Source organism: Sminthopsis crassicaudata, chromosome 1 (genome assembly GCF_048593235.1).
Source record: "Sminthopsis crassicaudata isolate SCR6 chromosome 1, ASM4859323v1, whole genome shotgun sequence".
In the NCBI taxonomy this organism is placed as follows: Eukaryota; Metazoa; Chordata; class Mammalia; order Dasyuromorphia; family Dasyuridae; genus Sminthopsis; species Sminthopsis crassicaudata.
This window is the reverse complement of record NC_133617.1, coordinates 35,343,233-35,362,892: the sequence shown is the minus strand read 5'-3', so window position 1 is coordinate 35,362,892 and position 19,660 is coordinate 35,343,233. Positions and strand designations below refer to the sequence as shown.

The 19,660-nt window shown below is 47.0% G+C and overlaps 2 long non-coding RNA genes across 2 annotated transcripts; one reads left to right on the top strand and one right to left on the bottom strand.

Moving 5' to 3' along the window:
* The first annotated feature begins 3,189 nt into the window (after positions 1-3,189).
* On the top strand, positions 3,190-6,396 carry LOC141560727 (uncharacterized). Its single transcript, XR_012487799.1, has 2 exons — positions 3,190-3,306; positions 4,903-6,396. It is a non-coding gene; the product is annotated as an uncharacterized LOC141560727 (long non-coding RNA).
* A 1,967-nt stretch (positions 6,397-8,363) lies between these two features.
* On the bottom strand, positions 8,364-17,704 carry LOC141560723 (uncharacterized). Its single transcript, XR_012487798.1, has 3 exons — positions 17,585-17,704; positions 9,403-9,451; positions 8,364-8,761 (listed from the first exon to the last, which is right to left on the bottom strand). It is a non-coding gene; the product is annotated as an uncharacterized LOC141560723 (long non-coding RNA).
* Between the last annotated feature and the right edge of the window lie 1,956 nt (positions 17,705-19,660).

The window sequence follows — 19,660 nt, the reverse complement described above, 5'->3', positions numbered from 1 at the left end:
CTCCAAAAGTCCGGAACATGTTCTCCTTACAAAAGGTCCACGAGCTCCTTCTTTGGTTCTGATGGTACCGGGACACATACAAAGCTAAAAAGCAACAATTCAATGTTATTGGAAGACCTTTCTTGGACCCACACTGCCATCCATTTTCTGGAGAAGAGTCACACTCCTTGAAGCTGGCTACTTCTGGAACTGTCCTTCTGCATCTGTCTCTGAGGGTATTTGTCTTGTCTGTTTGTCCCTAGTATATCTTTGCTCCTGGATGGACGCATCAACTATTGGCCTGTTGGGGTTAATGGGAAAGGAGAGGAGAGAAATGTTTCCTTCGCCACCTCCCCAGTAGTAATTCCCTTTCAAGGCTGCGGCTCTTACTTTTGAGCTGAAACTCTATACCTGGAGCTCTTCCCCCTCTAGAGTAGAATACAAATGAATGGACTTTTATATTTATACAGCGGTCCAGAGGTATGTCTGATTTCTTTCAGCCAATCACAGCGCACTTCCAGTGAGATAACATCTGTCTTCTTGCACTATAATTCTCTCAAATGGATTAAAGATGGAGTCACACCTAGTTTTATTATTGTTGTTATAGGGTTGTATTATTGCTAGTTTATACTTATGTACATGCTTTTAATTGATTGATTCAGTAATAGATGTCTGGGCCTTTCACTCGGTGGGGGGAGGGAAGGAGGGAAACCCAGCCTTACACCTTGTTCTCTGTCTGTTTTCTCAAGAATTTTGCTCTCCTTTACAGCATGATTGTAAAAATCCTTGAAGGCAGGGTTAATCCTGGCCCCCTCTGGCAGGGTAGCAGCCTTCAGTCAGGACTCCTCACGAGCTTGCAGCTGGACAAAGAGCTCCTTGTACAGTACTGCAGTTAAAGTTCAAGGGCCTGAGTTCAAATTATATTTCCATTATTTAATATTTATAGGCTCTTGGACAAATCAGTTCCCTTCCCTGCTCAGTTCTGTAAATCTGGGGGGTTGATGGAGGAGAGGGAGTGGCCCATTAAAATAGTATTGGTGATTTGGGGCCACCAATCTGAAAGTCAACTTAAAATCGTGCCTCAAAAAAAAAAAAAAAAAAAAAAAAAAAAAAAAAAAAAAAAAAAAGGCAACGAAATGGCCAAACCTTTTTCCCACAGGGCCTCATGCCTAGAATTCTCTCGTTCCTCCTCTCCCCTTCCTGGATTCCCTGGTTTCCTTAAAGATCAGCTCAGATTCTACGTGGCCGGGAGACCTTTCCCACCCACTCCCAGCCCTGCTGACTAGGGCCTCCCATTTGCACAGGATATACTCTATAAGAACAATATTTTTACGCTGTCTCCCTGTTACAAGAAGTCTCCTTGAGACAGGATAGGAACTTTGGTTTTTCTTTTTTTTCTTTTTTCTTTTTCTTTCTTGTTGTTCGTGACTAAAAGAACGAGTGAACAACAACTACAGATAACAATATTAACTGCTGACCCGTCTGTATTCCTTCTGACACATAGTCCTTGTCACTCTGGCCAGATCACTTAATCTCTTTGTTTGTGATTTGACCTCAGACACACAAATGTCAGGGGAGGATCCCTCAGCAGTAAAGTGAAATGGTAGCATAAATGTCCTTTGAACTCCTATGAGAATTTTTTTTTTGGGGGGGGGGCAAGTTTAAGACTTTTTATAAATAGGTTGGGATTATTATTCCAGCTCTACAACTAGGGTTTGAAAGAGGTCTGTTTCAAACTCCAGCCTCCACATGTGTCTCTCTGACCTTGAGCCTCTGTATCCGCACCTGTAAAAAAGGGGCCCGTGTAGCCCCTCCAGCTTCAGAAATGAAATCCTCCCAGGAGGTCAGAGGTTCTAAGGGCCCTCCTGACCCTGGCCCTCCTTTTAGCCTTTCATTTGGGGCTGAATTGGAGGCCCATGCTGTATTCTTCCAACCAAATTGTGTGCATTTTTTTTTTTTTTTTTAAGGAAGAAAAGGGAGACAAAGACTTGGGTTTCATTTCTCCTTGGCATTCTGCCTTAAGGCATTACCACAGCTACCACCCATGGCACAGTTCCCAGGTCACTGGCCTTCTACCCACCAGAGGAGGGGAAAAGATAGAAAGGCTTTAGTGAAGGAATTATTTTTAAAGAAAAAATAACTGAATTTGGAAGTTCCACACTTCCCTGAGGCTCAATTTTCCCAAATTTCCTTGCCCTTTTTTTTTTTCTTAGCTCCCTGATTCATTTTGATTTTGCACCCCACTGGCCACCACATAGTAGGTGCTTAATAAAGGCCGTCTGAATTTCAGCCTTAAGAGTTAGGGAACTCCCTCCCAAACCTTTCCCATCTGGCCCTCCAGTCTAGATGCACTATTCTCTGGAGTGGGTGGTCTGAGTCCTGAGCTGCATTTCCAGGCTTTAGGGGACATGATTTTAATCATTTAAATATTAAAATTTAATAATCTGATTATTAATTATATTATCTCAAAATCATTTAATTAATAATTACTTAATATTCTTATTCCATTTTTAAGACTTATGCTTTAAAATTCTTATTTTAATAATTTAATTACTAGTTACATTATATCTCATATAGCTCCTCCTCTGGGCCTTGGGAACCCCCTGAAAGAATCACAGTGGAGAGTGGGAGGTGTCCAATTTTTTTTTTTTGGGGGGGGGAATTGCTTGGGAAGCTAGAGGCCCAAACAGCTTGTTACACTGTATCCTCCCTTGTGCTCCCTGGGAAAGCTCCCAGAGTGAGCTCAAGGTGGGCTTTCCTTGGCAGGCCTGGGGGATGGGCGGGGGCTAGAAAGATTAGAAATCAGAGCCTTTGCCAAGTATTTCCCACACAGGGAACTCTTCTGCCCTTGAATCTATGCACAAAAGCACAAAAGTTCATCAGGTCACAGCCTGATCCTTGATTATGATGATTATTTTTTTTTTTTTTCATGAGAAAAGCAAGGGAAAGTGTGGAATTATAGAAATGGACTTTAGAGACCAATTAATCTAACTCCTCATTTTACAGGCGAGCAAACTGAGGCTGAGAAAGGGTTAGCAGCTCCCCCAGGATCCCACAGGTGGCTGAGACAAGATGTGAATGTGGCCATTATCTATGCTTGTTGGGCCGGGTTATGGAACTCTCCCAGGAAAAAGGGAGCCTCAGATTGGGCCAGATCGGAAAGGAGGAACAGATTTCCTAATCATAGAGTGTAACTGATTTTCTGACCCAAGGGGTTAGCACTGAGCTTGGCACGGAGCAGGGTGTGAATAAATGCTTGTTTTTAATTGTTTTCACATTGATGATTGCTACTTATTGCAGTGTATTTAAATTACACATATATTTGAGGTAGGTATTCCTTGTGTGTGTGTGTGAGTGTGTGTGTGTGTGTGTGTGTGTGTGTGTGTGTGTGTGTGCAGAGAAGGAACTTAGAATCAGGAAAACCTATGGTTGAATCCCAGCTTTGAAACTAAATATATGACTGTGAGCCTAGGTGAAACTAAGGAATCATGTTTTTATTCTTATTTTAAGAATCATGTTTTTAAATTCTCAGTTTAATAATTAACTATATCTCATAATTATATAATTAATAATCATTTGATATACTTTTGTTTTTAAGAATCATGTTTTAAAATACCTATTTTAATAATTTAATTATTAATTGTTTTATGTCACACATTGTAATTATGTAATTAATAATTATTTTATATTCTAATTTTATTTTTAAGTGTCATGCTTTTAACTTTTATTTTAATAATTGAACTAGATATTATATTATTATACATCATATAATTATTTAATATCCTTACTTTGTTTTTTAGAATCATGTTTTAAGATTCTGATTTTAATTGTTTAATTATTAACCATATAGTATATCTCATAATTATTTAATATTCTTATTTTAAGAATGTTTTTAAATTTTTATTTTAATAACTGAATTATATATTATGTCATTACTCATCATATGATTAATTAATATTCTTATTTTATTTTTAGAATCATGTTTCAAATTCTTATTTTAATAATTTAATTATTAGCCATATGATATTATATCTCATGATTAAATTATTTAATATTCTTATTTTAATAATTTGATTATTCTCCATATGGTATTATACTTCATAATTAATAATTATTTAATATTCACATTTTATTTTAGAATCAGGTTTTTAAATTCTTATTTTAATTTAATGATTAGCCCTATGATATCATATTTCATAATTAATAATTATTTAATATTCTTATTTTAGAATCAGGTTTTTAAATTCTTATCTTAATAATTTAATGATTAGCCATATGATATTATATTTCATAATTAATAATTATTTAATATTCTTATTTTATTTTTAAGAATCATGTTTTCAAATGTTTTTAATAGTTGAATTATATATTATTTGCCATATAACTATTTACTTTCTTATTTAGAACATGTCTTAAAATTCTTGTTTTAATAATTTAATTAATTACATATTATGTTGTAATATGTCACGTTATAATTATATAACTAATAAGTATTCAACATTCTTACTTTATTTTTAAGAATCATGTTTTTAAATGCATGCAATAAAACATACAAATAAAAATCATCATCAAAAAATTAAAAACTATTATCAAAATCTCTTTAAAAACAAGACGACACCTCAGGATAAGAAATCCTGCTATAAGTGAAGTTTGTCTAAATTGAAGATTATCTTGTCTGTTTCCTTCATGGTACAGAGAAGAAAATACAGAGAGGCCCAGAGAGGTCATTTGATGTTGTGAAGATCACCTAGGTTGAAAGGGGATCTCTAATCTAGATTCCTCTGACTGGTGTAAACATTTTATACCTCAATATTTAATATTTGTACTTACCTCCAGATTGCTGTGGGGACAGTGTTAGGTTAACCGTCTATCAGGCAACTCAACAAACATTGATCAAGAACCTTTTTTTTTTTTTTTTTTTAGGCCTGTGCTCCTTGGATTGCTGGCCCACTTTCTAAAGCCCAAATCCTCAGGGGTGTCTTCCTCTCCTGAGTCAGTTTCTGCTCCGGCTGCGCTCTCCTTGGGGTCCTGGGCTTGGCTGGTCCAGGGCAGGCTGGGGAAATAGTCTACACTGGCGTAGAGGGAATTAATGGACTGGGCTGGAGAGGATTAATTCAGTCCGAGCTAGAACTCAACTAACCTTAAAGACCCAGGGAAGCTCAGTGGATTTGGGATTAGGGAAGCCCTAGGTGCAAATCTCACCTCAGGCGCTAGCTCCAAGTGACTCTGGTCCAGTAATTTAACCTCTAAAACTCAGTTTCTTCAGTCATTAAAAAAAAAAAAAAAAAAGAATGAGGGAACTAGTGAAACCAAATGAGTTAATGTATGTAAATTGATTTACAAATCTTAAAGCTCTCGGCATAAATGAGTTTTTATTATTTTCTCCCTCCTCCCCCCCCAGCAATTTCGTTCCCGAGGAATAACTTAACTCCTTGGGGGTTTAAAGGCTTAAGATCTTCCCAGGTCTCCCATTGAAATGCAGATCCTCTGGGAGGGCCAACACTTTACCCAATCCACAACTCCTGCCTCCGGGGGCGTTATGATACCTCTCGGGGTGGGGGAGGGGAGGAGCCCGAGCAGGGGCTCCGCTTAGACTAACGTGACAATTTTGTCACCTGCTCCCCCATCCCCCCTTTGTCTCGTTTTCTGGTAAGGAAGCTGGTCTGTGGGGGAGGGACAGGGGAAAGGAAACCCCCCCCCGCGCTGCTCTCAGGGGATGTCGGGAGCCAAGCTTTGGGGGGCCGGCTGCCCTCGGTCCCTTCCACTGACGGACGTGGAAACTGAGGCTCAGCCGGCGGGGCCTGTTTAGGGGGTGAGGAGCGGTTCCGGTGGCGTGAGGGAGATTGGAGAGCGGAGGCCCTCTTCATGTTTGTCCCTGCGTCCATCGCCTGGGACGCATAACGGGTACTGAAAGTGATTAAACCGAATATCCTCCTCGATGCTCCGAGACCCTCTCAGTGTCTGGTAGCCACACAGTAACAGTCCCGATAACTAGCATTTACCCGGCGCTTTAGGGTGTGCACAGGCCCGACCTCACCGGATTCTCCCCCAGAGCCTGGGGGAGGGGCTGTCCTCTACCCAGTTTTACTCAGGGGGGTCACACCGCTGTGACATTTGAACTCAGACCCGCCCACTCCAGAGCTGATGCTTCCTGGCCGCTCCGTGGGGTTTCCGAGACCCCCCGCCCTCCAGAGCGCGCTTTCTGGGCCCGGTCCTCCCTTTCCTTGTTGGGGGCCGGCCCGGGGATCTCACGGCCTTTGGCCCGGGAGGGACCAGCCCATCCTTCCACCGTCTGTTTGCTCACGGATTCCCGTGGGCTTCCCCAGCGGCTCCCAAAGCCTTTGTTTTCTAAGCTTGTTTGTTTGCTTGCGCTGGCCTAGAAGGGGGCGAGGGGACCAGGTCGGGCCTGGCCCGCCTTCCGCTCCCGAGGTGTCTGACACAGAATTTGAAACCGGGGCTTCCCGGCTCCAAGTTCAACCGTGTGCGTCAACGAGAGTTCCTGAGCAACTGCACGTTGCGCGGGGGCTAGACTTGGGGATAAAAACATCCCCCAAACAGCCAAGCGACCCAACCAGTTTCTGGCCTGGGAGCAGCGGTCAAAGCACCTGGTGGATACAAAGAAGCCAGATTCAGGATAACTTGGCGATATTCAGCGGAGGGCAGTCTGGGCCACTTCCTGAGGCTTTCCCGCGGTGCTCCATAAATGCTGAAAAATGGACTGCCCTTGGTCTCTGAGTCAAGAAGCCAGAGATTCAGAACTGGCAGGAACCTGAGAGACGGCTCATTTCAGGGGGGTGGGAGCTGCTATTGAGAATGGGGTGTCTCCCCCCCTCTCCCCACCTTAATTCTCTAGCCAAGCTTCCTGCTAGGGGGGACTTAGTTGATAAAAGTTAGATGGCAGCATCAAAACTTCCCGAGCCTTCCAATCTTGGTAACCCTGATGGAGTCTGGGAGAAGGCTTTTCCTCTACTATAATTGCCTTTGAGGTTCCCCCTCGCTCTGTCTGTGAGTTCACAAATCACTTTTAGGGCTACAGAATCAGATTTGGCGAAAACTTGACAAATTAGCTCAAAACTGTTGAATACTGGCTTTGAATCCATGTCTTCCTGACTCTGAGCAAATAGTAGGTGCCTAATAAATATTTGTTAATTGGATGATTACAACTACAGACTCCAAACTCCTCAGCTAAGCTGCCTCTCTGTTGTATGTTTTAGAATTATGCTCTCCTTCCTTCTGGGCTCTGTGATCTTGGACAAATCTAAGGAGCTCAGGGACTTCATCTGTCAATAACAACAACAAAAACAATAAGTATAATAATATTTTAAGGTTCATGTAAATAATATCAATAATAATAAATAATAACATTTTGAGATTCCTAAGTGTTTTGTATATTATCTTAAGGGATATTCTCACAGGAGATGTTATTTTCATTCCTATTTTACAGGTGAAGAAACTGAGGTCCAGAGAAGTGAAATTCATTTCTCCGGGGGTCACCCAGCTAAGTTACTGAGACAAGACTAGAATTCAGATGTTAAGCCTTCCCGATCCCCTCCCCCGGCTCTACCTACACATGTAAAAAACAGAAGGGTTGAGCCTAGGTGAGCTCTGGGGTCCCTTTTCAGCTCTCTACCTATAACCTTAAGGCCTGTGATTACCTACTCTGGCCTTGTGGCACAGAGGGGATCCTTGGGATGCCCAAATTGATACCATTTAGAGAAATGACTTTGCTTGGGCCTGCCAGTTTGGAAGGGGCTGAAGGACTGGCCTGCACTTGTAGATCAGCCTAGCTAACTGGAGAGACTGAGCCTTGGGGGCTGGGTATCAGGTGATGAATTTCTTTCCCTCACCCCCTGCTAGCATCAGCTTTGTAAATAGGGGCCAGAGTCCCATCTGTCTGGAGGAGAAGGCTCATCTCAAGCCATTTTGTGTGACCTTGGGCAAGCCCTGACCCCATTTCCTTCTCAGTGAAAGGCAGGGATTGAACTTGGGGGGTTTTATGCAGTTCTGAATCTTCCAGTCTGTTTGTCCCTCACTTTTTATGTTTCTAGAAAACAAGCAGCCCTTTTGGACATGGGGTATAAAGGATAGAACATGGGACTTTGGATCAGGGAAGATTTGGGGTCAAATAGCTTCTTGACATTGGACAAGTTACCTAACTTCTGGTCTCTTTCAAGATCCACCTCAAATTCAACTTTCTATCTTTAAAAAAAAAATCCAATTTTCTGCAGGGATTCTTTTCGATTCCCCCAAATGCTAGTGCCTTTTGTTCTGAGATTTTCTCTTCTCCACACTGGATCATATTTTTAAATATTATTTTATTTTTCCAAATATATGTAAAGATAATTTTTGAATATTCATTTTTGTAAAACTTTTTTCTTCCCCTTCCCATTTACAGATAGCAAGAATCTGATATAGGTTAAACGTGTACAATCCTTTTAAACATATTTCCATATTGTCATGTTATGAAACAAAAAGACCAAAAGGGGAAAAACCACAGGAATGGAAAAAACAAAAACAAACAAACAAAAAGGTGAAAATATTATGTTTAAATCTACACTCAGTCTCCATGGTTCTCTTTCTGGACGTGGATGACATTCTCCATCCCAAGTTTATTGGAATAGCCTTGAATCACCTCATTGTTGAGAAGGGCCGAGTCTGTCACTGTTGCTCATCCCACAATCTTGTTACTATGTACGATGTTGTCCTGCTTCTGCTCATTTCACTCAGCATCAGTTCCTGTCAGTCTCTCCAGGTCTTTCTGAAAGCATCCTGCTGATTGTTTCTTATAGAAGAATAATATTCCATTAGATTCATATACCATAACTAATTTAGCATCCATTCAATTATCTGGAACATATCTAATATGTACGTAGTCATTTTTCACTTTGCTTCTCTCTTTAGAATGTGAGCCTCTTGAGGAAAGGGAACATTTTTGCAAAATTTAGTTCTATAAATCTGCTGTTTTATAAACCAATTAATAAACACTGGTAATACTAATAAGCTTACTACATGCTAAGCCCTATGTTAATCAATGGGGATACAAAGGAAGGAAAAAGAAGTAGTTCCTGCACTTGAGAAATTGGTAATCTAATTGAAGGCTCTACCAGTGTTTTTTAGTTCCCCTCCCCCACTAACAATTCAATGATCAACCAACAGGTTTTATTTATTAAATGCCTAACCATGGCCCTGGCACTTATAATAGCATGGGTCCCCCCCAGGACCCAGTCATCTTTTCTCTCTCCTCAACCTTTCTTGAAATGCTAAGTTAAGGGAGCTTCCTTCCTTCCCCAAAGTAGAGCTGAAAAACAGGAATAAAAGGTATTATTATATGAACTTCTACTCTGGGCCAGCTAGGGAGATTCAGTGGTCAAGGCTGGACTCCACGTAACTAGTTAGCAACCCTCCTCTCTCTCTTTTCCTCACCCCTTTTGCTGGTGTTTTTCAGATTTTTGGCAGATGGCTTCAGCTGAGTCTGCAAGGAAATAATGCCAAAAAAAAAAAAAAAAAAAGACATAAAAAAAGTTGGAACTGGAAAAAAAAAAAAAAAGCCAATCCCACTTCTCTAACATCTTATAGAAAGAGAGCAAAACAGGCCAGAAAGCTTGATGCAAGGCCTTGCTTATTTATGGGAAAAAGTGAGGATTGAAGAAAGCAAATTGTTTTTTTGAGGAAATCAAAGGGGGAGGGATGAGGACATAGGTTTAACTGCCCCCCCCCTTGGCTTCTGGCATGTAATTAACACTCCTCCCAACTGGCCACCAAGAGCAGCTCAGTCCAGAGAAGCCAGTGTGTGGTGTGTATGTGTGTGTGTGGTATGTGTGTGTGGTGGGGGGGGTATGAGTGTGTGGTGTGTGTGGTGTGTGTGTGTGTGTGTGTGTGGTGTGTATGTGTGTGTAGTATGAGTGTGTGTGTATGTGTGTGGTGTGTGTGGTATGAGTGTGTGTATGTGCGGTATGAGTGTGTGGTGTGTATGGTGTGTATGTGTGTGTGGTGTATATGTGTGTGGTGTGTATGTGTGTGTGGTATGAGTGTGTGTATGTGTGTGGTGTGTGTGGTATGAGTGTGTGTATGTGCGGTATGAGTGTGGTGTGTATGTGTGTGTGGTATGAGTGTGTGTATGTGTGTGGTGTGTGTGTGTGGTGTGGGGGGTATGAGTGTGTGTATGTGCAGTATGAGTGTGTGGTGTGTATGTGTGTGTGGTATGAGTGTGTGTGTGTGTGTGTGGTGTGTATGTGTGTGGTGTGTGTGGTATGAGTGTGTGTATGTGCGGTATGAGTATGTGTGTGTGGTATGAGTGTATGTGTGTGGTGTGTGTGGTATGAGTGTGTGTATGTGTGTGGTGTGTGTGGTATGAGTGTGTGTATGTGTGTGGTGTGTATGTGTGTGTGGTATGAGTGTGTGTATGTGTGTGGTGTGTGTGTGTGGTGTGGGGGGTATGAGTGTGTGTATGTGCAGTATGAGTGTGTGGTGTGTATGTGTGTGTGGTATGAGTGTGTGTGTGTGTGGTATGTATGTGTGTGGTGTGTGTGGTATGAGTGTGTGTATGTGCGGTATGAGTGTGTGTGTGTGGTGTGTATGTGTGTGTGGTATGAGTGTATGTGTGTGGTGTGTGTGGTATGAGTGTGTGTATGTGCGGTATGAGTGTGTGGTGTGTATGTGTGTGTGGTATGAGTGTGTATGTGTGTGTGGTGTGTATGTGTGTGGTGTGTGTGGTATGAGTGTGTGTATGTGCGGTATGAGTGTGTGTGTGTGGTGTGTATGTGTGTGTGGTATGAGTGTATGTGTGTGGTGTGTGTGGTATGAGTGTGTGTATGTGCGGTATGAGTGTGTGTGTGTGTGTGGTGTGTATGTGTGTGGTGTGTGTGGTATGAGTGTGTGCATGTGCGGTATGAGTGTGTGTGTGTGTGGTGTGTATGTGTGTGTGGTATGAGTGTATGTGTGTGGTGTGTGTGGTATGAGTGTGTGTATGTGCGGTATGAGTGTGTGTGTGTGTGTGGTGTGTATGTGTGTGTGGTATGAGTGTGTGTATGTGTGTGGTGTGTATGTGTGTGTGGTATGAGTGTGTATGTGTGTGGTGTGTATGTGTGTGTGGTATGAGTGTGTGTATGTGTGTGGTGTGGGGGGTATGAGTGTGTGTGTGTGTGTGTGGTGTGTGTGTGTGTGTGTGGTGTGTATGTGTGTGGTATGAGTGTGTGTATGTGCGGTATGAGTGTGTGGTGTGTATGTGTGTGTGGTATGAGTGTGTGGTATGAGTGTGTGTATGTGTGTGGTGTGTGTGGTATGAGTGTGTGTATGTGTGTGGTGTGTATGTGTGTGTCTGGTATGAGTGTGTGTATGTGTGTGGTGTGTATGTGTGTGTGGTATGAGTGTGTATGTGTGTGGTGTGTATGTGTGTGTGGTATGAGTGTGTGTATGTGTGTGGTGTGGGGGGTATGAGTGTGTGTGTGTGTGTGTGGTGTGTGTGTGTGTGTGTGTGGTGTGTATGTGTGTGGTATGAGTGTGTGTATGTGCGGTATGAGTGTGTGGTGTGTATGTGTGTGTGGTATGAGTGTGTGGTATGAGTGTGTGTATGTGTGTGGTGTGTATGTGTGTGTCTGGTATGAGTGTGTGTATGTGTGTGGTGTGTATGTGTGTGTGTGGTATGAGTGTGTATGTGTGTGGTGTGTATGTGTGTGTGGCATGAGTGTGTGTATGTGTGTGGTGTGTGTGGTATGAGTGTATGTGTGTGTGGCATGTATGGTATGTGTGTGTATGTGGTGTGTATGTGTGTGTGTGAGTGTGATGTGTGTATGTGGTGTGTATGTGTGTGTGGTATGTGTGGTATGTGTGTGTGTGTGGTATGAGTGTGTTTATGTGTGTGGTGTGTGTGGTGTGTATGTGTGTGGTATGAGTGTGTGTATGTGCGGTATGAGTGTGTGTGTGTGGTGTGTATGTGTGTGTGGTATGAGTGTGTGTATGTGTGTGGTGTGTATGTGTGTGTGGTATGAGTGTGTATGTGTGTGGTGTGTATGTGTGTGTGGTATGAGTGTGTGTATGTGTGTATGTGTGTGTGGTATGAGTGTGTGTATGTGCGGTATGAGTGTGTTGTGTGGTGTGTATGTGTGTGTGGTATGAGTGTGTGTATGTGTGTGGTGTGTATGTGTGTGTGGTATGAGTGTGTATGTGTGGTGTGTATGTGTGTGTGGTATGAGTGTGTGTATGTGTGTGGTGTGGGGGGTATGAGTGTGTGTGTGTGTGTGGTGTGTGTGTGTGTGTGTGTGTGGTGTGTATGTGTGTGGTATGAGTGTGTGTATGTGCGGTATGAGTGTGTGGTGTGTATGTGTGTGTGGTATGAGTGTGTGTATGTGTGTTGTGTGTGCGGTATGAGTGTGTGTGTGTGTGGTGTGTATGTGTGTGTGTGGTATGAGTGTGTGTATGTGTGTGTGGTATGAGTGTGTATGTGTGTGGTGTGTATGAGTGTGTGGTATGAGTGTGTGTATGTGTGTGGTATGAGTGTGTGTATGTGTGTGGTGTGTATGTGTGTGTGTGGTATGAGTGTGTGTATGTGTGGTGTGTATGTGTGTGTGTGGTATGAGTGTGTATGTGTGTGGTGTGTATGTGTGTGTGGCATGAGTGTGTGTATGTGTGTGGTGTGTGTGGTATGAGTGTATGTGTGTGTGGCATGTATGGTATGTGTGTGTATGTGGTGTGTATGTGTGTGTGTGTGAGTGTGATGTGTGTGTGTGTGGTGTGTATGTGTGTGTGGTATGTGTGGTATGTGTGTGTGGTATGAGTGTGTGTATGTGTGTGGTGTGTGTGGCATGAGTGTATGTGTGTGTGTGGTGTGTATGTGTGTGTGAGTGTGATGTGTGTGTGTGTGGTGTGTATGTGTGTGTGGTATGTGTGGTATGTGTGTGTGGTATGAGTGTGTGTATGTGTGTGGTGTGTGTGGCATGAGTGTATGTGTGTGTGTGGTGTGTATGTGTGTGTGGTATGAGTGTGTATGTGTGTGGTGTGTATGTGTGTGTGGTATGAGTGTTTGTATGTGTGTATGTATGTGTGTGGTGTGTATGTGTGTGTGGTATGTATGGTATGTGTGTGTGTATGTGGTGTGTATGTGTGTGTGGTATGAGTGTGTATGTGTGTGGTGTGTATGTGTGTGTGGTATGAGTGTGTGTATGTGTGTATGTGTGTGTGGTATGAGTGTGTGTATGTGCGGTATGAGTGTGTGTGTGTGGTGTGTATGTGTGTGTGGTATGAGTGTGTGTATGTGTGTGGTGTGTATGTGTGTGTGGTATGAGTGTGTATGTGTGGTGTGTATGTGTGTGTGGTATGAGTGTGTGTATGTGTGTGGTGTGTGTGGTATGAGTGTATGTGTGTGTGTGGTGTGTATGTGTGTGTGGTATGAGTGTGTATGTGTGTGGTGTGTATGTGTGTGTGGTATGAGTGTGTGTATGTGTGTGGTGTGTATGTGTGTGTGGTATGAGTGTGTATGTGTGGTGTGTATGTGTGTGTGGTATGAGTGTGTATGTGTGTGGTGTGTATGTGTGTGTGGTATGAGTGTGTGTATGTGTGTGGTGTGTATGTGTGTGTGGTATGAGTGTGTATGTGTGGTGTGTATGTGTGTGTGGTATGAGTGTGTGTATGTGTGTGGTGTGTGTGACATGAGTGTATGTGTGTGTGTGGTGTGTATGTGTGTGTGGTATGAGTGTGTATGTGTGTGGTGTGTATGTGTGTGTGGTATGAGTGTTTGTATGTGTGTGGTGTGTATGTGTGTGTGGTATGAGTGTGTATGTGTGGTGTGTATGTGTGTGTGGTATGAGTGTGTGTATGTGTGTGGTGTGTGTGGTATGAGTGTATGTGTGTGTGTGGTGTGTATGTGTGTGTGGTATGAGTGTGTATGTGTGTGGTGTGTATGTGTGTGTGGTATGAGTGTTTGTATGTGTGTATGTATGTGTGTGGTGTGTATGTGTGTGTGGTATGTATGGTATGTGTGTGTGTATGTGGTGTGTATGTGTGTGTGGTATGAGTGTGTATGTGTGTGGTGTGTATGTGTGTGTGGTATGAGTGTGTGTATGTGTGTGGTGTGTATGTGTGTGTGGTATGAGTGTGTATGTGTGGTGTGTATGTGTGTGTGGTATGAGTGTGTATGTGTGTGGTGTGTATGTGTGTGTGGTATGAGTGTGTGTATGTGTGTGGTGTGTATGTGTGTGTGGTATGAGTGTGTAGTGTGGTGTGTATGTGTGTGTGGTATGAGTGTGTGTATGTGTGTGGTGTGTGTGACATGAGTGTATGTGTGTGTGTGGTGTGTATGTGTGTGTGGTATGAGTGTGTATGTGTGTGGTGTGTATGTGTGTGTGGTATGAGTGTTTGTATGTGTGTGGTGTGTATGTGTGTGTGGTATGTATGGTATGTGTGTGTGTATGTGGTGTGTATGTGTGTGTGGTATGAGTGTGTATGTGTGTGGTGTGTATGTGTGTGTGGTATGAGTGTGTGTATGTGTGTATGTGTGTGTGGTATGAGTGTGTGTATGTGCGGTATGAGTGTGTGTGTGTGGTATGAGTGTGTGTATGTGTGTGGTGTGTATGTGTGTGTGGTATGAGTGTGTATGTGTGGTGTGTATGTGTGTGTGGTATGAGTGTGTGTATGTGTGTGGTGTGGGGGGTATGAGTGTGTGTGTGTGTGGTGTGTGTGTGTGTGTGGTGTGTATGTGTGTGTGGTATGTGTGTGTGGTATGAGTGTGTGTATGTGTGTGGTGTGTATGTGTGTGTGTGGTATGTGTGTGGTGTGGGGGTATGAGTGTGTGTGTGTGTGGTGTGTGTGTGTGTGTGGTGTGTATGTGTGTGTGGTATGTGTGTGTGGTATGAGTGTGTGTATGTGTGTGGTGTGTATGTGTGTGTGTGGTATGAGTGTGTGTATGTGTGTGGTGTGTATGTGTGTGTGTATGAGTGTGTGTATGTGTGTGGTGTGTGTGGTATGAGTGTGTGTATGTGTGGTGTGTATGTGTGTGTGTGGTATGAGTGTGTATGTGTGTGGTGTGTATGTGTGTGTGGCATGAGTGTGTGTATGTGTGTGGTGTGTGTGGTATGAGTGTATGTGTGTGTGGCATGTATGGTATGTGTGTGTATGTGGTGTGTATGTGTGTGTGTGAGTGTGATGTGTGTGTGTGTGGTGTGTATGTGTGGTATGTGTGTGTGGTATGAGTGTGTGTATGTGTGTGGTGTGTGTGGCATGAGTGTATGTGTGTGTGTGGTGTGTATGTGTGTGTGGTATGTATGGTATGTGTGTGTGTGGTGTGTATGTGTGTGTGTGGTATGAGTGTGTGGCATGAGTGGGTGTATGTGTGTGGTGTGTATGTGTGTGTGGTATGAGTGTGTATGTGTGTGGTGTGTATGTGTGTGTGGCATGAGTGTGTGTATGTGTGTGGTGTGTGTGGTGTGTGTGGTATGTGTGTGTGTGGTATGAGTGTGTGTATGTGTGTGGTGTGTATGTGTGTGTGTGGTATGAGTGTGTATGTGTGGGTGGCATGAGTGTGTGTATGTGTATGGTGTGTGTGGTATGAGTGTATGTGTGTGTGGCATGTATGGTATGTGTGTGTATGTGGTGTGTATGTGTGTGAGTGTGATGTGTGTGTGTGGTGTGTATGTGTGTGTGGTATGTGTGTGTGTGTGGTATGAGTGTATGTGTGTGTGGCATGTATGGTATGTGTGTGTATGTGGTGTGTATGTGTGTGTGTGAGTGTGATGTGTGTGTGGTATGTGTGGTGTGTGTATGTGGTGTGTATATGTGTGTGGTATGTATGGTATGTGTGTGTGTATGTGGTGTGTATGTGTGTGTGGTATGAGTGTGTATGTGTGTGGTGTGTATGTGTGTGTGGTATGAGTGTGTATGTGTGTGGTGTGTATGTGTGTGTGGCATGAGTGTGTGTATGTGTGTGGTGTGTGTGGTATGAGTGTATGTGTGTGTGGCATGTATGGTATGTGTGTGTATGTGGTGTGTATGTGTGTGTGAGTGTGATGTGTGTGTGTGGTGTGTATGTGTGTGTGGTATGTGTGGTATGTGTGTGTGGTATGAGTGTGTGTATGTGTGGTGTGTGTATGTGGTGTGTATGTGTGTGTGGTATGTATGGTATGTGTGTGTGTATGTGGTGTGTATGTGTGTGTGTGGTATGAGTGTGTGGCATGAGTGTGTGTATGTGTGTGATGTGTGTGGTATGAGTGTATGTGTGTGTGGTGTGTATGTGTGTGGCATGTATGGTATGTGTGTGTATGTGTGTGTGTATGTGGTGTGGTGTGTATGTGGTATGTGTGTGTGTGTGTGTGTGGTGTGTGAGTGTGTGTATGTGTGTGAGAGTGTGTGTGACAGTGTGTGCCTGTGTGTGTGTTGGGGGTGCACAGTTTTGACAACATTGGATCTTCTAGATCATGGCCCCTCCATAGTTTATAATTTAATAGTTGCAGTGTGATTCCAGGAAAGTATCTCTGAAGGGGGTGGGGGAGAGAAGGGGAACAGGCAGAGTAGAAAAAGAGAGGAATGAGCGAGAAAGAAGAGAGAAAGAGGAAGGAAGGGGGAGACGGGAGACGAAAGAGACAGAGACAGAGAGATACAGGGCAGACACAGAGACTCAAAGACGGAGAGACTGAGAAAAGGAGCCAGGGAGGGGAACCCGGGGGAGGAGGGGGCGGCAGCCACAAAGAGAGGCAGGGGCACAGTCGGAGGGAGGGAGGGAGGAGGGCGGGAGGCCGTGAGCTCCGCCGCCAAAAGAAACTCTGCCGCCTGCGTGTGTGCGCGCGGGAGCGGGAGGCTCGCGGGGGAGGGGGAGGAGGCTCCGCGGGAGGAGGGAGGAGGGAGGAGGGAGGAGGGAGGAGGGAGGAGGAAGGGGCGGGGGGAGGGGAGCGGCGGCGGCGGCGGCGGAGCGCGGCCCCTTTAAGAAGCCCGAAGGGGGCCGGTCTGGGGAGAAGGAGCCCGGAGCTGGTCGCGCGCCGCTGGCAGAAGCGCTGTGGCCGCCGCGGGGCTGAGCGAGAGCGCAGAGCTGCCCGCCTGGAGCCGCGGCCCTGCCTCCCTGCCCGCCCCGCTGCCGCTGCCCCCCCCCCTGAAAATCCCCTCTGCGCCCGGCCCGGCCCCCTCCTCCGCTCACGTCTGCGCCCCCCATGGGCGCCCCGCGGCGGGCCCTCGGGGGCACAGGGGGCCCCGGGACGGCGTCTTAGGAGTCCCCGGGCCGGAGCGGGAGCAGCCCCTGGCGCCGCCGCTACAGAGACCCCCGCCAGACAGCCCGGCGGCCCGCCGAGAGAGAGGGGGCGTCCAACCCCAGAGGAGGCCCCGAGAGGTAAGCTCGCCCCCACTCCGGGGCCCCGCGGGGGGAGGTGGGGGCTCCCCCAACCCGGGGGCGGCGCCGCGGACCTTTGTGCGCTCGTTTCCGGGGCGGGCGGGAGGGTCCCGGGAGCGGCGAAGGCCACGGAGTTGGGGCGAGGAGCGAGGCCCCCCCCCCCCGCTTTCGGACGCCCCTCCCGGCCGCGCGGGCCGGAGGAGTTAATCTCTCTCACCCCACCCCCTTCCCCAGTTCCTCCTCACCCCCTACCCGGCCCGGGCAGTCTCGCGTCACCCCCCTCCCCAAACACGTAGCTACCGTCGGAAAACCGCGTCTAGACCGGGCCCCCGAGTGGGGGCGGGGGGAGCCGGCGAGCTGAAACTTAGGGGAACTCCGGCCCCTGGGGAGGGGGAGGAGAAGGAAGCTGGGGTCGCCCTGCGGCCGCTCTGATTTGTGCCGCCTCCAGGTTGGGGGCGGGGAGGTGGAGGGGACGTGGGGGGGGGAGCGCCCCAGCGGGCCCCGGTGGGGGGGGCCGGCCCTCGGGCGGAGCGAGGGAGCTGTGTGGGCTTGGGCCCCCGGGGCGCCCGCGTGGGGGTGTCCCTGCGTGGAACTTGTCCAGCCCGTGTCCTAGAGGCAGCTGCAGGCATGGCACGCCCCAGCGCTCCGGCCTCTCCTTCCTGCACCCTTGGGGCCTGCGGAGCCTGAGAAGTGTTGTTGCTGCTGGCTGGGGGGGCGGCGGGGGGGGGGTGCGAGTTGCACAGGAGGAGGGAACCGAGCCCGAGCGCTTGGAGGCGCTGCCCCCGGACTCCGGGCTCGGCCGCTGGGCGGGGGGGGGGGTGTTGTGTGAGCGAGTGTGTGTGTGCATGCATGCGTGCGTGTGTGTGCGCGTCCCGGAGCCAGGCAGAGTATCCTGTCTCGGGGCCGGTACGAGGGGGGCTCTTCCTCAGGAATCTCCAAGGGAAACTTGGAGAGGGCTTGCAGCGGGGAACAGGAAGACTCCCCTCCCTCCCATTTTCCCCACTCTTCCTCTCGCTCTCCCCTCCCCCTAGGCTCTAGGACTCCCCCCCCCCCGGAATCCCTGGCTTGTGGGAGACCCAGAGTAACCCGGCCCCGATCCTCCTGGGGCAGGTAATGGGGAGGCCTAGCTGGGGGGAGCGGGGGGGGGGGGGGAAGGTGGCGGTGGTTTGTGGTTGAGTTCCTGGCCTTCCCTCAGGGCCGTCTGGGGCCGCCTCATTGGGCCGCCGGCCTTGACTCCTCCTTCGCTCCCTCCCGGTGTCTCCTGGTGACAGAATTATGAAGTTGAGAGTCAGGGTTGTTGATCTTCCTTTGTGGATGCGGGGGGACGGCCGGGCCCCAGGGGGAGGCGGGGGCGGCCTCACTGCCTCTGCCCGCCGCGACCCCCGGGCTCGCTGTGGCTCCTCCGCGGTTCCGCCAAACAAAGCCAAAGTGCCCCGGAACTTCGCCCCTCCGGGATGTGGGGCCCGCACGGGTTTTAGACTGGGGGGGTATCGGTTAGGTGCGCTTTTTGTTACAGTCTATTTCTTTTTCCGGCCCTCCCCCGTCCTAGTTTTACGGTTCTGGGGAGTGGGGGAGTGAGCCGAGCATTCTGTTCTTTGCAAGACCACAGAGTTCTAGAGGATCCTCCTATGAGGGTGCAGGTGGGGAGGGGGGGAAGGGCGCCGGGAGGGGTTACTTGGGCTTGTCTAGAGTGAAAGTGACTTGTGTTTCCCCGGAGCGATGCGGACGCCGGTGGGGGGGGGGGGGAGGGGGACGGTATTCTTGCAGGCTTGTGGCTGATGGGGAAATGGATGGCTCTGTGTAGTGTAATGTACATGTAACACACACACACGGACATTTTTTCTTTTTGGGGCGAGCCCGTAACTTTGTAGCTGGGTAGAGCTCTGCCCTTGGAACCTCCCGGCCATGCAGCTCCCCACAAGTTCCCCAGAGTTCTCTGGGCTGGGGCCGAATCAGCCTGTTTTGGGTCACTGAAGCAGGTCTAAGGCTCGGCTCTCCCACTTCCAGGCCAGCGCCCCCTTAGCCTCTGACCGGCCGAGCAGCGCCCGAGCGGTTCCTGTGGAGCTTTTATAGCTGTGGAATTATTGACTGGTTGGTCCTTACTGCATCTTGGGCGGAGTAGATAGACAAGATCACAGTCAGTAACATTTATTAAGCACCTACTGTGTGCCAGACACTGCTGATCCAAAGAGAGGCAAAAGGGGAAATTACAATCCACAAAGCAAGCTGCACAGAGTATAAATAAATGATTAATGGAAGGAAGACGCTGGAATTAAGAAGGTTTGGGGGGGGGGGAGGGCAGCTAGGGGGTGCGGTGGATGGAGCACCAGGCCTGAAGTCAGGAGGATCAGAGTTCAAATCCGACCTCAGACAAAC